We start from the raw sequence: 18,065 nt of genomic DNA, 5'->3' as shown, positions 1-18,065 counted from the left end.
TTAGGTGTCTGATGAGAAGTTTTCTTCAATCAAAATTTATTTTTTTATTTTTTTGCAGAGTAAGCTTACTCTGTTCTTTTCTGGGGTCTAGCCTAGTCCACATCAGCCTCTTCAGTAGGGCAGTGGTGACTTTTGAGCACTTGAGAACCTGTGAGGTACAATCATCACTGCATTTTCTCAAGAATCTGCTGCCCTAACTAGAAAACCTAAGTGGGTTTACTCAGTTTTTCTCTCTTCTCAGGTCCATGTGAGGTGCTGCACCCTCTCAAACCAGTTGAGCTGTCTTGCTGCCGGACAGCACTTTACGGTAAGTGCCATTTTAATTTTCTTTTGCAAGGAGATTGCTGGCACTTGTTACAGCTAAAAGCTGTCTTATTTAATATGGTACTTTATTAAACATTCATGTTTGGGGTTTCTTTTAGGCAGTTTGGGCATTGAGACTGTGAGGTGATTAATGGTGGCTCAATGTGTTATAGTAGTTTTTATACTTTAACTTTTGGTCATGGAGATTACTGTTGTAAGCCGTTTTTTTGGCAGTTAGGGCTCTGTAACTGCTCTGTATTTGAAAATGAGCTGCAGGACAGGTAGGCACCTCAGTAAAGTTTTCAAATAAAGAATTGTTGCACTTTATCCTTATTTATATCATAAGATGGATCAAGAGGCTTTTAAAACCATTATATCCCAGGCAAATGCTGTTCAGGTGTCTCCTGTTGCAGATATGCCACAACTTTCTCCTCAAGCGTCCTAACTTTTTCAGTCTCCACATACAGTGTCCTGTGTTTCTTCTTGCAATCCTGTAGGTATCTGAGGCCTTGTCAGCTTTCCCCATGTTGCAGGGAAGGCGTAAAAGGAAATGTAAGGAAACAGTAGTAAGGTTTCTGATCAAGTTCTGGCTATCCAGAGTGTCCCTTCCCATAAGCTTGAGGAAGAAGACATGTCGGTAGCATCTGAGGGGGAAATCTCAGACTCAGACAGTGTAATTCCTCCTTCTGATGCTGGAGTGGTATCCTTCAGATTTAAGCTAGAACACCTTCGCTTATTACTTAAGAAGATTTTGGCTACTTTGGAAGACTCAAACACAACTATCGTAGTCAATCCTTAAAAGTCTAGTAAATTGAACAAATACTTTGATGTTCCCTCCGCGGTGGAGGTTTTTCCGGTTCCTGACCATGCTGCGGAGATTATTGCTCGAGAATGGGAAATACCTGGTATTCCCTTTTCTCCATCTCCTATTTTGAAGAAGATGTTTCCTATAGCGGATTCTATTAAGGAGTCCTGGCAGAGGGTTCCTAAGGTAGAAGGAGCGATCTCCACTTTGGCCAAGAGGACTACTATTCCCATAGAGGATAGTTGTTCTTTTAAAGATCCAATGGATAAAAAAATTGGAGGCTTTACTAAAAGATGTATGTCCACCAGGGTCTACAATGGCAACCTGTGGTGTGTATCGCCACTGTTACCAGCGCTGCGGCTTACTGGTTTGATGCATTGTCTAAATCTCTTCAGACGGATACCCCTCTTGATGAGATCAAGGACAGGATTAAGGCTCTCAAGTTAGCCAATTCCTTCATTACAGATGCTTCCTTATAGGTTATTAAACTGGGAGCCAAAATTTCTGGTTTTGCTGTCCTAGCCCGCAGGGCCTTGTGGTTGAAGTCCTAGTCTGCAGATGTTTAATCTAAATCTAAGCTCATGGCTATTCCTTACAAGGGTAAGACCTTGTTTGGACCTGGTTTGGCGGAAATTATCTCAGATATTACTGGTGGGAAGGGTTCTTTTCTTCCTCTAGATAAAAAGAATAAGCAGAAGGGATGTCAGAGTAATTTTCGTTCCTTTCAAAACTTTAAAGGCAAGTCTTCCTCCCCTTCCTCCAAGCAAGATCAAGCCAAGCCTTCCTGGAAGCCCAACCAGACCTGGAATAAGGGAAAGCAATCTAAAAAGCCTTCAGCTGATTCCAAGTCAGCATGAAGGGTTGGCCCCCGATCCAGGATAAGAGATGTACCGGACCCTGAGCGGTGGACATTGTCTCCCAGGTATATAAAATAGACTTCAAATCTTTTCCTCCCAGAGGCAGGTTTCTCCTCTCCAGATTATGTGTAGACCAGATAAAAAGACAGGCAATCTTACATTGTGTCAAGGTCCTTGCCGTCCTGGGGGTAATAGTTCCGGTTCCCTTTCAGGAAAGGGGTCTGGGATTTTACTTAAATCTGTTCGTAGTTCCCAAAAAGGAGGGAACTTTTCGACCAATCCTAGATTTAAAATGTTTAAACAAGTTTCTCAGTGCCATCCTTCAACATGTAGACTATACGCTCCATTCTTCCCTTGGTACAAGAGGGTCAGTTCTTGACAACCATAGACCTAAAGGATGCATACCTTCATGTTCACATTCACAGGGACCATCACAAGATTCTGAGATTCGCCTTTTTGGACAATCATTTCCAGTTCGTGGCCCTTCCATTCGGCCTTGCCACAGCTCCCAGAATATTTTCAAAGGTTCTGGAGGCTCTTTTAGCTGTGCTTCAATCTCGGGGCATTGCAGTGGCACCTTTTCTGGATGACATTCTGTTTCAGGTGCCATCTTTTCAACAAGCAGAATCTCATACAGAGATTTTGTTGTCTTTTCTTCAATCCCATGGATGGAAGGTGAATCGGGGAAAAAAGTTCTCTGGTTCCAGCTACAAGGGTTGTATTTTTGGGGACCATAATAGACTCCCTGTTAATGAAAGTTTTTCTGATGGAGGTCAGAAAAAGAAAGATTTTTGACTCTTGTCTTGCCCTTTAGTCCTCTCTACTGCCGTCAGTGGCTCAATGTATGGAGGTTATCGGTCTGATGGTGGCTTCCATGGACGTCATTCCGTTTGCTCGGTTCCATCTCAGACCTCTGCAGTTATGCATGCTCAGGCAATGAAACAGGAACTATACGGACCTGTCTCCGTGTGTAGATCTAGATCAGGCGTCAATTGTCTCTCTTCTGCGGTGGCTTTCTCAGGATCATCTCTCCCAGGGTACTTGCTTCCGCAGACCCTCCTGGGTGATTGTGACCACGGATGCCAGCCTTCTAGGTTGGGGAGCAGTATGGGGCTCGTTGATGTCTCAGGGCTTATGAACCCAGGAGTAGTCAGTCCTGCCCATAAACATCTTAGAGCTGAGAGCAATCTTCAATGCTCTTCTGCCCTGGCCTCAGCCTTAGCCCAGTTTATCAGATTCCAGTTGGACAACATAACTTTGGTGGCCTACATCAACCACCAGGGGGGAACTTGGAGTTCCTTGGCCATGACAGAGGTGGTCCGAATTATTCAGTGGGCGGAGACCCACAACTGCTGTCTTTCTGCAATCCACATCCCAGGAGTGGACAATTGGGAAGCGGATTTTCTGAGCAGACATACTTTTCATCCTGGGGAGTGGGAACTTCATTCGGAAGTGTTTTCCAACTTGACCCTTCAGTGGGGGTAGCCGGAGTTGGATTTCATGGCTTCTCATCAGAATGCCAAACTTCTGAGATATGGCTCGAGGTCAAGAGATCCGCAGGCATTTCTGATCGATGCTCTAGCAGTTCCTTGGAACTTCAGTCTAGCATACCTGTTTCCTCCGTTCACTCTCCTTCCAAGAGTCATTGCTCGAATCAAGGGCGTCTGTAGTTCTCATAGCCCCGGTGTGGCCTCGCAGGATTTGGTATGGAGACCTAGTGGAAATGTCATCCTTTCCACCTTGGAGACTGCCTCTGTGGAAGGACCTTCTACTTCAGGGTCCCTTCCTTCATCCAAATCCCGTTTCTCTGAAGCTGACTGCTTGGAGATTGAATGCTTAGTTTTATCTAAGCGTGGAGTCGGTCATTGAGACCTTGATTCAGGCTTGTAAGCCTGTGACTCGCAGGATTTACCATAAGATCTGGTGTAAATACTTGTATTGGTTTTAATCCAAAGGATACTCTTGGAGTAGAGTAAGGATTCCTAGGATTTTGTCCTTTCTCCAGGATGGTCTGGAGAAGGGTTTGTCGGCAAGTTCTCTAAAGGGTCAGATTTCGGCATTGTCTATTTTGTTACATAAGCGCTTGGCGGATGTGCCAGACGTGCAATTGTTTTGTCAGGCCTTGGTTAGAATTTGGCCTGTGTTTAAACCTGTTACTCCTCCATGGAGTCTTAACCTTGTTCTTAAAGTTTTACAACAGGCTCCGTTTGAGCCTATTCATTCTTTAGATATTAAGATGTTTTCTTTGAATTTTGTTTCTTGTTGCTATTTCCTCTGCTTGGAGAGTTTCTGAATTCTCTGCTTTACAGTGTGATTACCCTTATCTTATATTTCACTCTGATAAGGTGGTTCTGTGTACTAAGTTTGGTTTCCTGCCCAAGGTTGTTTCGTTCAAGAATATTAATCAGGAAATGGTTGTACCTTCTTTGTGTCCTAATCCTTCTTCTCACAAAGAAGTTTCCAGTTTATTGATCCAAAATACCTCCTCCTGTTTTAAAAAAAAGTTCTATCTCCTCCCCTTCTTGGTATACTAATGTGATCTATAATTTGAAACCTAAGTTGGCATATGCTGTGACCTGCCTGAATGAAATGTTCTGCTACTGGATTTTTTATCTTACTATTCCTAATATCAGACCTATGTTCACATATTCTCTCCCGGACCATCCTAGTGGTCTCTCCGATATAGCTCCGCCCACATGGGCATTTGATCATATATATGGCAAAAGTAGTGTTACATGTGAATAAACCTCTAATGTTGTATTTCTTGCCAGTGCGTGGATGGTAAAAATATTTGCCTTTAACCATACTGTTACAACTCGCACAGCCTAAACATGGATAGCACCCCATATTTTTTTCTGAAATATATCTATGTACCTTAGTTTTTAAAGGGCCTATATCAGCCTTAATCAATCTATCCCTGAGGTTCTTCTCTTATAGGCCGGCATAAAACCTGACTGAAATGTGTTTCCTGAGAATAGAATTAATATCGTTACTTAATGCATTAAATTTAGTAACAAAAACAACACGGTCCTGTTTGGACTTCATCTTAACTTTAGGTTTCGAGGTCTCAAGCAAACTATTGTGTGGCAATGTTGCTACTTCTTCAATCTCTTTGTCAACTAGCCCTGTGGGGTAACCCCTCACTTTAAACTTATCACCCATCTGGTTCAGTCTTTGTCTAACCAGAGTATCATCTGATACAATTCTCCTTAATCTGAGTTGACTACGAGGCAATGACTTCTTAAGTGATTCTGGGTGAAAGCTATTAAAGTGAAGCAGGCTATTTTTATCTGTAGATTTTGTATAAAGATCTGTTCCAAAATTATTGCCTGATTTATAAATTTTGGTATCCAAAAACTCAATACTTTCCTCACTATATTTCAATGAAAACTTGATATGTGTGGTTGCGCTATTTAACTGATTAACAAAATCCCATAGGGATCCACTGTCGCCCAACCATATACCAAATATATTGTTTATGTAGCGCCACCAAGTGGCGCCACATAGAATGAAGAGATCATTCTCAAAAACGAATTTCTCTTCGAAGATGTTCTTAAATATATTTGCGTATGTTGGGGCGACATTGTACCCCATGGCTGTACCCTGTTTTTGAATGTAGAATTCATCTTGGAATAAGAAGTAATAACATCTAAGTACAATTTCAAGAAGTTCTAAAACAAAATCAATCTGACAACTGTTAAATGTACTGAATTGTTGCAAAACCTTTTTCACTGCTCCCATACCAGATGCATGTGTTATGGAGGGTGTATAGGCTAGATACATCTAATGTGTATAAAATGCTTTTGTCAGTAGCAATATTTAAGTCTTTTAATTTAACCATAAAATTACTGGTTTCCTTTATTATAAGAGCTAGATAATTCTACAAAAGGTCTTAAAATATGATCTAAATAAATTGAAATGCTGGAGCATACAGAATTCATACTAGAGACAATAGGGCATCCCGGGGGGGCTGTACATTTTTATGAACTTTAGGTAAGGTATATAGCACAGGTGTTTGTGCATGTTCACAGGAGAGAAACGTAACTTCCTTTTTACCAATGATACCATTCTTAAAGGGACAGTATACACTCATTTTCAAATAACTGCATGTAATAGACATTACTATAAAGAACAAGATGCCCAGATACTGATATAAAAATCCAGTATAAAATGGTTTAAAGACTTACTTAGAAGCTCTCAGTTTAGCTATGTTGGAAAGTTAGCTGGAAAGCCCATTGCAAGTGGGAAATAAGACACTCCCCCTTCTTTTTCATATGAAAAGACCCTTTACACAAACAGGAGCAAGCTGGAGAAGGTAGCTGACAGTATTCACATCAAACTTTGGGGCTTGGTTAGGAGTCTGAAAATCAGAGCAATGTTATTTAAAAGTAAGAAAAACTATACATTTTTTTGAAAATCAAACTTTATGGGCTATATAAAATGATCATCTACACAACATAAATGCCAAGAAAAAATGAGTGTATAATGTCCCTTTAAAGGCATATAAAACCTTATTCTTAATCTCCTTTTCAATGTTAAAAATAGGATTATATGGTAAGCGTTGGTAAACCTCACCATCTGATAATTGGGACTTAATTTCTTTCACATAGTATTCTTTATCAAGAAGAACTGTTGCTCCGCCCTTGCCTGCAGATTTTAAAATAACATTTTTATTTGTCTGTAAAGTTTTTAGTGCTTTTATGGACTCATTATCTAAGAGACACCCATTATGGCCATACGAGTCTACATATTTATTTGTCTTTTTCTTTTTTTGTACTTTGTTCTGTAGATTTTTAACATCATCCAATACCAATTTAGAAAAATATCAATACTATGGTCATAATTTGATGGCATATATTTACTCTTAACTTTAAGACCCAGATTTTTAAGATGTAACTTGCTCGAATTAACTACATAATTAACAGGTTTATCAATATAGCAATCATTGGAAAACATAGACTTCAACTTAAGCGATCTAAAAAACTTAAACAGATCTTTCTCTATTTCAAAGAAATCACATTTGGAAAAAGGGCAAAAGGAAAGTCCACGTTGTAACAGTGACGATTCAGTCTCTGTAATCTGTACCGGTGATACATTTAAAACTAGTGATTCACCCTTGCACCCCGCCTGTGCCGGTTGCTCCTGCATGGTGCCGTGCCAGTGTCTCCGGCCCCCACGTCTGACCTTGTTCTGTCTCTGAGTCCCCCATCGAGGACCCCAGGTCTTGGCTTGTATTAGGTGTTCCGCCATAGCGGCGTCTGTTGTACCTCCGTCTATGATAACCGGAAGCTCCTCTGGCATCATTTCCGGTATGTTCTGATCTCCGATACACTGTCCCCATTGAATAATCCTCCTTGTCGCGTAGGAACTTGGTACGTTTACGTGCCTCCAGCACAGAACGAAGTTCGGTCACAGCCTTGTTTGTCGTCTCCAACAGTTTGTTTAAGTCATCTGTCTTTAGATTTGCCTTCAACTCCGTCTCCAACTTTAACAATTCAGACTGCTGTGTGTTAATCTCTTTCTGTAGACAATCGACAGTTAAAACTATCAGGTCAAACGAACATTTGTTCAAGATATGCTCTAATTTCTCCCAGTATTCTGAATTGTTAAGCATAAGAGTTGGTTGCACATTCATTCTTAAGCCGCGGGGAATCCGTCCCACCCTGTGATATTCGGCTAATGTAGTAGAATGCAATTCCCAGGCAAGTTTCTTTCTAGACACTTTATCAAATGGTTTGGTGGAAACCTCTGCTGGTAATATTTTCAGGAAATCTCTGGAACCACGGGCAAGGGTGGTAATATGTGCAGCCTCCATCTCAGTGTAGGCAAACATCTTTGAATTAGTATCTCCATAATTCGTAACTATATCAGTTGCCGTATCCATTACATCAAAGTGCAAATTACCAATGTGGTAAAAAACTAAATTTATGCTTACCTGATAAATTACTTTCTTTTACGATATGACGAGTAAACGGATTTCATTCTTACTTGTGGGATATTAACCTCCTGCTAACAGGAAGTGGCAAAGAGCACCACAGCAGAGCTGTATATATAGCTCCTTCCTTCCCCTCCACCCTCAGTCATTAGGCCGAAGGTATAGGAAGAGAAAAAGGAAAGGCTAAAAAGGTGCAGAGGTGACTGAAGTTTACAAAAAATATAAAGAAAAACTGTCTTAAAAAGAACAGGGTGGGCCATGGACTCGTCATATCGTAAAATAAATTAATTGATCAGGTAAGCATAAATTTAGTTTTCTTTTACAAAGATATGACGAGTCCATGGATTTCATCCTTACTTGTGGGAAACCAATACCAAAGCAATATGACACGGATGAAAGGGAGGGACAAGACAGGAACCTAAACGGAAGGCACCACTGCTTGAAGAACCTTTCTCCCAAAGATAGCCTCAGAAGAAGCAAAAGTATCAAATTTGTAAAATTTGGAAAAAGTGTGAAGGGACGACCAAGTCGCAGCCTTGCAAGTCTGTTCCACAGATGCATCGTTTTTAAAAGCCCATGTGAAAGCCACAGCCCTAGAAGAATGAGCCGTAATTCTTTCAGAAGGTTGCTGTCCAGCAGTCTCATATGCCAGGCGGATTATACTTCTCAGCCAAAAAGAAAGAGGTAGCCGTAGCTTTCTGACCCCTACGCTTTCCAGAATAAACACTGAATAATGAAGATGATTGACGGAAATCCTTAGTTGCCTGTAAGTAAAACTTTAAGGCACGGACCACGTCCAAGTTATGTAACAGACGCTCCTTCTTAGAAGAAGGATTAGGACACAAGGAAGGAACAATAATTTCCTGATTAATATTCTTATTCGAAACAACCTTAGGAAGGAACCCAGATTTGGTACATAAACACCACCTTATCAGAATGAAATATGAGATAAGGCGAATCACACTGTAATGCTGAAAGCTCAAACTCTTCGAGCAGAAGAAATAGCAACCAAAAACAGAACTTTCCAAGATAATAGTTTAATATCTATGGAATGCATAGGTTCAAATGGAACCCCTTGCAGAACTCGAACTAAATTCAAACTCCAGGGAGGATTAATAGGTCTAAATACAGGCTTAATTCTAGATAGAGCCTGACAAAAAGACTGAACATCTGATACATTTGCCAAACGTTTGTGAAACAGAATTGACAAAGCTGAAATTTGTCCCTTTAAGGAACTTGCTGATAACCCTTTCTCCAATACTTCTTGGAGAAATGACAAAATCCTAGGAATCCTAACTTTACTCCATGAGTAACCCTTGGATTCACACCAATAAAGATATTTACGACATATCTTATGATAGATCTTTCTAGTGACAGGCTTTCTAGCCTGTATCAAAGTATTGATAACTGAACCAGAGAATCCTCGCTTTGATAAAATCAAGCGTTCAATCTCCACGCAGTCAATTGCAGAGAAATTAGATTTGGATGTTGGAAAGGACCTTGAATGAGAAGGTCTTGTCTCAACGGAAGTTTCCACGGTGGCAGAGAGGACATGTCCACTAGATCCGCATACCAAGTCCTGCGTGGCCACGCAGGCGCTATCAGGATCACTGAAGCTCTCTCCTGTTTGATTCGATCAATCACGTGCGGGAGGAGAGGAAACCACGGAAACACATAAGCTAGGCTGAACAACCAAGGTACTATCAGTTCGGCCTGAGGATCCCTTGACCGGGATCCGTATCTTGGAAGCTTGGTATTCTGACGAGATGCCATCAAAACCAATTCCTGTCTGCCCCATCTGAGAATAAATGAGGCAAATACCTCCGGGTGAAGTTCCCACTCCCCTGGATGAAAAGTCTGTCGACTTAGAAAATCTGCTTCCCAGTTCTCTACCCCGGGATGTAGATCGCTGACAGATGACGAGAGTGGGCCTCTGCCCAACTGATTATCTTGGATACTTCTATCATCGCTAAGGAACTCCTTGTTCCCCCCTGATGATTGACATATGCCACAGTCGTTATGTTGTCCGACTGGAATCTGATGAATTTGGCCGAAGCCAACTGAGGCCAATCCTGAAGCGCATTGAATATTGCTCTCAGTTCCAGAATATTGATTGGAAGTAGAGACTCCACCTGAGTCCAAACACCCTGAGCCTTCAGGGAGTTCCAAACTGCACCCCAGCCCAGAAGGCTGGCATCTGTTGTCACTATCACCCACGAGGGTCTGCGGAAACAAGTCCCCTGGGACAGATTATCTGGCGACAACCACCAAAGAAGAGAGTTTCTGGTCTCTTGATCCAGAATTATCTTTGGAGATTAATCCGCATAATCCCCATTCCACTGACCGAGCATGCACAGTTGCAGTGGTCTGAGATGAAAGCGAGCAAACGGAACAATGTCCATTGCCGCTACCATTAATCCGATTACCTCCATACACTGAGCCACTGATGGCCGAGGAATAGATAGAAGTGCTCGGGAAGTATTCAAAATCTTTGATTTTCTGACCTCCGTCAGAAATACTTTCATGGCTAACGATTTTGTCAGATATGTTGATGCCTGAATCAGAATATCGTCCAGATAAGGCGCCACCGCTATCCCTTGCGGTCTAAGAACCGCCAAAAGAGACCCTAGAACCTTTGTGAAGATTCTGGGTGCTGTGGCCAACCCGAAAGGAAGAGCCACGAACTGATAATGTTTGTCCAAGAAGGCAAACCTTAGAAACCGATGATGATCTTTGTGGATTGGAATATGAAGGTAAGCATCCTTCAAATCCACGGTAGTCCTATATTGACCCTCCTGGATCATTGGCAAAATCGTTCGAATTGTCTCCATCTTGAATGATGTAACTCTTAGAAATTTGTTTAGACACTTGAGGTCTAAAATGGGTCTGAATGTTCCCTCTTTTTTGGGGACCACAAATAGGTTTGAATAAAACCCCTGTCCCTGTTCCAATTTTGGAACAGGACAGATCACTCCCATAGTAAAAAGGTCTTTTACACAGCGTAAGAACGCCTCTCTCTTTATCTGGTTTGCAGATAATTTTGAAAGATGAAATCTCCCTCTTGGGAGAAAATCCTTAAATTCTAATTGATAACCGTGGGTCACTATTTCTAGTGCCCATGAATCCTGAACATCACTTTCCCAAGCCTGAGCAAAGAAAGAAAGTCTGCCCCCTACTAGATTCGGTCCCGGATCGAGGGCCACCCCTTCATGCTGCTTTGTGGAAGAAGAAGCGGGGGGTCCTCCTTTAAAGTTCCAAAAGGAACGAAAATTATTATGTTTACCCCTCATTTTAACCGACCTATCCTGAGGTAGGGCATGGCCCTTAACTCCTGTAATATCATAAATGATCTCCTTCAATTCTGGCCCAAAAAGGGTCTTACCTTTAAAGGGAATAGCTAAAAGCTTATGTTTTGATGACACATCAGCAGACCAAGATTTGAGCCACAATGCTCTCTCTACATGCTAAAATAGCAAATCCTGCATTTTTTGCCGCTAATTTAGCAATTTGAAAAGCAGCATCAGTAATAAAAGAATTAGCTAGCTTAAAGGGGACAGTCTAGGCCAAAATAAACTTTCATGATTCAGATAGAGCATGTAATTTTAAACAATTTTCCAATTTACTTTTATCACCAATTTTGCTTTGTTCTCTTGGTATTCTTAGTTGAAAGCTTAACCTAGGAGGTTCATATGCTAATTTCTTAGACCTTGAAGCCCACCTCTTTCAGATTGCATTTTAACAGTTTTTCACCACTAGAGGGTGTTAGTTCACGTATTTCATATAGATAACACTGTGCTCGTGCAAGTGAAGTTATCTGGGAGCAGGCACTGATTGGCTAGACTGCAAGTCTGTCAAAAGAACTGAAAAAAAGGGAAGTTTGCAGAGGCTTAGATACAAGATAATCACAGAGGTTAAAAGTATATTATTATAAATGTGTTAGTTATGCAAAACTGGGAAATGGGTAATAAAGGGATTATCTATCTTTTAAAACAATAAAAATTCTGGTGTAGACTGTCCCTTTAAGAGCCTTAATTCTATCTAGAATGTCATCTAATGGAGTCTCAACCTTAAGAGACTCTTCTAGAGCCTCAAACCAAAAAGCTGCTGCAGTAGTTACTGGAACAATAGGTTGTAAAAGAAATCCCTGATTAACAAACAATTTCTTTAGTAGACCCTCTAATTTCTTATCTATAGGATCCTTGAAAGCACAACTATCCTCAATGGGTATAGTAGTGCGCTTAGCTAGGGAAGATATAGCTCCCTCTACCTTAGGGACCACTTGCCATGAGTCCCGAATGGTATCTGATATAGGAAACATTTTCTTAAAATTAGCAGAGGGAGAAAACAGTATACCTGGTCTATCCCATTCCTTACTAATAATTTCCGAAATTCTCTTAGGAACCGGAAAAACATCAGTGTAAGTAGGAACTTCCAAATATTTATCCATTTTACACAATTTCTCTGGAGGAATCACAATAGGATCACAATCATCCAGAGTTGCTAAAACCTCCCAAAGCAACAGGCAGAGGTGTTCAAGCTTAAATTTAAATGACATAGCATCCGAATCTGTCTGAGGCAAAACATTCCCTGAATCAGAAATTTCATCCTCAAACAGTAATTCCCTAATCCCCAACTCAGAGCACTGTGAGGGAACATCGGAAATGGCTAATAAAGCATCAGAGGATTCAGTATTTACATTAATACTTGACCTACTGCGTTTACCCTGCAACACTGGTAATTTAGACAATACCTCTGAAAGGGTAGTTGACATAACTGCAGCCATCTCCTGCAGAGTAAAGGAATTAGACGCACTAGAAGTACTAGGCGTTGCTTGTGTGGGCATAAAAGGTTGTGACACTTGGGGAGAATTGGATGGCATATCCTGATTCTCTTCAGACTGAGAATCATCCTTAGGCACACTTACTTTATTTAAAATATGCTTTTTACATTGTAAAGCCCTTTCAGTACAAAAGTTACACAATGTTAGAGGGGATTGCACAATAGCTTCTAAACACATAGAAAAATGAGAAACCTCAATGTCAGACATGTTGAACAGACTAGTAATACCACAAAAGTCGTTTAAACACTTATTTATAGCGTAAAATAAACATTAGAAAAAATGTGTACTGTGCCTTTAAGAAAAGAAAAAGTGAACAATTTTTCCAAAATGCACAAAAAACGTTAAATTATTCCCAAATTTAACTTAATATCGTTGGTTAATCCAAAAATTACTGCACCCAGAAGCAAGGGCAGAAATAAGGCTTTAGAAGTACTTATATCAACATGTAGTCAAAAGATAAATAAAAATACACTCTCCCAAATATCAACTAATGATAAATATAAAATAGGGACACCAGTAACACCCCTCTTATTAAAATAGGTTTTACTGCTTACCCCATTCCCATACAGGGAAATAATGCCAGTTAGTTCTGATACACCAAGTCTCCTCAGAAAAAAAGGCTGCACATACCTTAATGCTGCTTGTAGCATGAAATCGGTCTCCACACTGAAGATGTCTCATGGTTACCTTCAGAAGTCTTGTAGGAACCAGCATGGATCTTAGTTACAAATGCTAAGATCATCAAACCTCAGGGCAGAAATCTTCTTCCATATCCCCCTGAGGAAAATAGTACGCACCGGTACCATTTAAAATAAAAAACTTCTTGATTGAAGAAACTAAAACTAACACCTCACTTTACCATGTCTTCCTAGTATAACACAGGCAAAGAGAATGACTGAGGGTGGAGGGGAAGGGGCTATATATACAGCGCTGCTGTGGTGCTCTTTGCCACTTACTGTTAGCAGGAGGTTAATATCCCACAAGTAAGGATGAAATCCGTGGACTCGTCATATCTTTGTAAAAGAAATATAAATGCAGTCCAAATGGTACAGCACAATGGTTGATGGGTGGTGCAAGCTGTGGGGGTACCACACAAAACCCCAATAATGTAACACAGTCCAAAGGAGACAGCAGCACTCACCAATTATGCAACAACTTCCATCTTTATTGGGATATTCAAAGAGAAAAAGACAACGTTTCAGACCTCTAGTCCTTAGTCATGTCAATACATAAATGCAGGTAACACACCTTAAATTAGGGATGGGGGTTAAAAAACCACACCTACCAATTAACTTATTAACTGTGAAATCACAAATACTATTTCAGTGTAACCTGGCTGAAAGAGGATGCGCCATCTAGTGACAAGCATACAAAAGTGCATTTACATAAAATCAATTATACATTGTTGCAAAATAGCAACAGTACAGAATATCAAATACAGAATGTCATTGTCACATATCCTATATAATTCAAAGAAAGACAGAAAGGTCATATTCTTTATTCATTCCAATGGGAAACAAAGTTTACAGTTTATTGATCCAAAATACCTCCTTCTGTTTTAAAAAAAAAGTTCTATCTCCTCCCCTTCTAAATGTGATTTCTTTGAAATAGAGAAAGATCTGTTTAAGTTTTTTAGATTGCTTAAGTTAAAGTCTATGTTTTCCAATGATTGCTATATTGATAAACCTGTAGTTAATTCGAGCAAGTTACATCTTAAAAATCTGGGTCTTAAAGTTAAGAGTAAATATATGCCATCAAATTATGACCATAGTATTGATATTTTTTCTAAATTGGTATTGGATGAAAAAAAGACAAATATGTAGACTCGTATGGCCATAATGGGTGTCTCTTAGATAATGAGTCCATAAAATAACTAAAAACTTTACAGACAAATAAAAATTTTATTTTAAAATCTGCAGGCAAGGGCGGAGCAACAGTTCTTCTTGATAAAGAATACTATGTGAAAGAAATTAAGTCCCAATTATCAGATGGTGAGGTTTACCAACGCTTACCATATAATCCTATTTTTAACATTGAAAAGGAGATTAAGAATAAGGTTTTATATGCCTTTAAAGGGACATTATAAACTAATTTTTTCTTTGCATATATGTTTTGTAGATGATCTATTTATATAGCCCATAAAGTTTGATTTTCAATTTTTTTTTTAAATAACATTGCTCTGATTTTCAGACTCCTAACCAAGCCCCAACGTTTGATGTGAATACTGTCAGCTACCTTCTCCAGCTTGCTCCTGTTTGTGTAAAGGGTCTTTTCATATGCAAATGAAGGGGGGGGGGGAGTGTCTTATTTCCCACTTGCAGTGGGCTTTCCAGCTAACTTTCCAACATAGCTAAACTGAGAGCTTCTAAGTAAGTCTTTAAACCATTTTATACTGGATTTTTATATCAGTATCTGGGCATCTTGTTCTTTATAGTAGTGTCTATTACATGCAGTTATTTGAAAATGAGTGTATACTGTCCCTTTAAGAATGGTATCATTGGTAAAAAGGAAGTTACGTTTCTCTCCTGTGAACATGCACAAACACCTGTACTATATACCTTACCTAAGGTTCATAAAAATTTACAGGCCCCCCCGGGACGCCCTATTGTCTCTAGTATGAATTCTGTATGCTCCAACATTTCAATTTATTTAGATCATATTTTAAGACCTTTTGTAGAATTATCTAGCTCTTATATAAAGGAAACCAGTAATTTTATTGTTAAATTAAGTGACTTAAATATTGCCCCTGACAAAAGCATTTTATACACATTAGATGTATCTAGCCTATACACCTCCATAACACATGCATCTGGTATGGGAGCAGTGAAAAAGGTTTTGCAACAATTTAGTACATTTAACAGTTGTCAGATTGATTTTGTTTTAGAACTTCTTGAAATTGTACTTAGATGTAATTACTTCTTATTTCAAGATGAATTCTACATTCAAAAACAGGGTACCGCCATGGGGTCCAATGTCACCCCAACATACGCAAAAATATTTAAAAACATCTTCGAAGAGAAGTTCGTTTTTGAGAATGATCTCTTCATTCTATGGTGTATGGTTGGGCGACAGTGGATCCCTATGGGATTTTGTTAATCAGTTAAATAGCGCAACCACACATATCAAGTTTTCATTGAAATATAGTGAGGAAAGTATTGAGTTTTTGGATACCAAAATTTATAAATCAGGCAATAATTTTGGAACAGATCTTTATACAAAATCTACGGATAAAAATAGCCTGCTTCACTTTAATAGCTTTCACACAGAATCACTTAAGAGGTCATTGCCTCGTAGTCAACTCAGATTAAGGAGAATTGTATCAGATGATACTTTGGTTAGACAGAGACTGAACCAGATGGGTGATAATTTTAAAGTGAGGGGTTACCCCACAGGGCTAGTTGACAAAGAGATTGAAGAAGTAGCAACATTGCCACACAATAGTTTGCTTGAGACCTCGAAACCTAAAGTTAAGATGAAGTCCAAACAGGACCGTGTTGTTTTTGTTACAAAATTTAATGCATTAAGTAACGATATTAATTCTATTCTCAGGAAACACATTTCAGTCAGGTTTTATGCCGGCCTATAAGAGAAGAACCTCAGGGATAGATTGATTAAGGCTGATATAGGCCCTTTAAAAACTAAGGTACATAGATATATTTCAGAAAAAAATATGGGGTGCTATCCATGTTTAGGCTGTGCGAGTTGTAACAGTATGGTTAAAGGCAAATATTTTTACCATCCACGCACTGGCAAGAAATACAACATTAGAGGTTTATTCACATGTAACACTACTTTTGCCATATATATGATCAAATGCCCATGTGGGCGGAGCTATATCGGAGAGACCACTAGGATGGTCCGGGAGAGAATATGTGAACATAGGTCTGATATTAGGAATAGTAACATAAAAAATCCAGTAGCAGAACATTTCATTCAGGCAGGTCACAGCATATGCCAACTTAGGTTTCAAATTATAGATCACATTAGTATACCAAGAAGGGGAGGAGATAGAACTTTTTTTTAAAACAGAAGGAGGTATTTTGGATCAATAAACTGGAAACTTTGTTTCCCATTGGAATGAATAAAGAATATGACCTTTCTGTCTTTCTTTGAATTATATAGGATATGTGACAATGACATTCTGTATTTGATATTCTGTACTGTTGCTATTTTGCAACAATGTATAATTGATTTTATGTATATGCACTTTTGTATGCTTGTCACTAGATGGCGCATCCTCTTTCAGCCAGGTTACACTGAAATAGTATTTGTGATTTCACAGTTAAAAAGTTAATTGGTAGGTGTGGTTTTTTTAACCCCTATCCCTGCATTTATGTATTGACATGACTAAGGACTAGAGGTCCGAAACATTGTCTTTTTCTCTTTGAATATCTCAATAAAGATGGAAGTTTTTGCATAATTGGTGAGTGCTGCTGTCTCCTTTGGACTGTGTTACATCTGGATTTTTATTGTAAGTTCCCTGAATAGATACAATAGTTGGGGTAATATATATATTTTCACTGCAGACAACTGCCCCAACCAAGAAAATGTGTATGTTTTCCATTTATGAATCTTACGTCTGATTTCTTTAAACATTGGAATATAGTTGTGTTTATATAGTTGATTGAATTGAGTTGTTAGATGGATTCCTAGGTATTTATGCGAGTGTGTGGCCCAACTTAAATCAAAATTAAGGTCTATTATTTTTTTCGTTTGGGGTGGTAAGGCAACTGGAAGTGCCTCATATTTTCCAAGATTTCAGGGCATAAAATCAATCTTGATAAATGTATCTAAATAGTTGTATAAGTTAGGGAGTGAAATGTGTGGTTTAGATATTGTTAATATTTAATCTGCGAACAAAGTTAATCTATATTCATTGTTCATTATTGTAGCTCCTTTAATGTTGGGGGTTAGTCTGATTCTTGCTGCAAGAGGTTCAATACAGAGTGTAAATATAAGGGGGGGAAAGGAGGCAGCCCTGTCTTGTTCCATTGAGTATAGGGAAAAGTTTGGATTTGTAGCCCGCTGAGGATACCTGTGCCGTTTTGGCGAAGAATACATCGCCTTAAGGGCTCTGATAAAGGGTCCCTCAAATCCCATATGGCCTAGTACTGCCTGCATATAGCTCCAGTCTATCCTCAACACCTTCTCCACATCCAAAGATAGAAGCAGAGAAGGCTTCCGAGTTTCATTTTGGTAATCTATGATATTGATCATGCGTTTGATAGTCAGGTGCTTCCCTGTTTCTTATAACTCCCCACTGGTTCGAGTGCATCAGGGATGGTAATATTAATTTTAGTAGATTGTCGAGAATTTTAATGAAAA

The 18,065-nt window shown here is 39.4% G+C and overlaps 1 protein-coding gene across 1 annotated transcript in view; it reads left to right on the top strand.

Moving 5' to 3' along the window:
* Positions 1 to 18,065, top strand: part of NEDD1 (NEDD1 gamma-tubulin ring complex targeting factor) — a 361,264-nt gene that overhangs the window by 62,604 nt on the left and 280,595 nt on the right. The gene's annotated exons all lie outside the window — the stretch shown is intronic.

Source organism: Bombina bombina, chromosome 6 (genome assembly GCF_027579735.1).
Source record: "Bombina bombina isolate aBomBom1 chromosome 6, aBomBom1.pri, whole genome shotgun sequence".
Classification (NCBI taxonomy): domain Eukaryota; kingdom Metazoa; phylum Chordata; class Amphibia; order Anura; family Bombinatoridae; genus Bombina; species Bombina bombina.
Note: the sequence above shows the minus strand (reverse complement) of the source record. Positions and strands in the feature narration are given on the sequence as shown.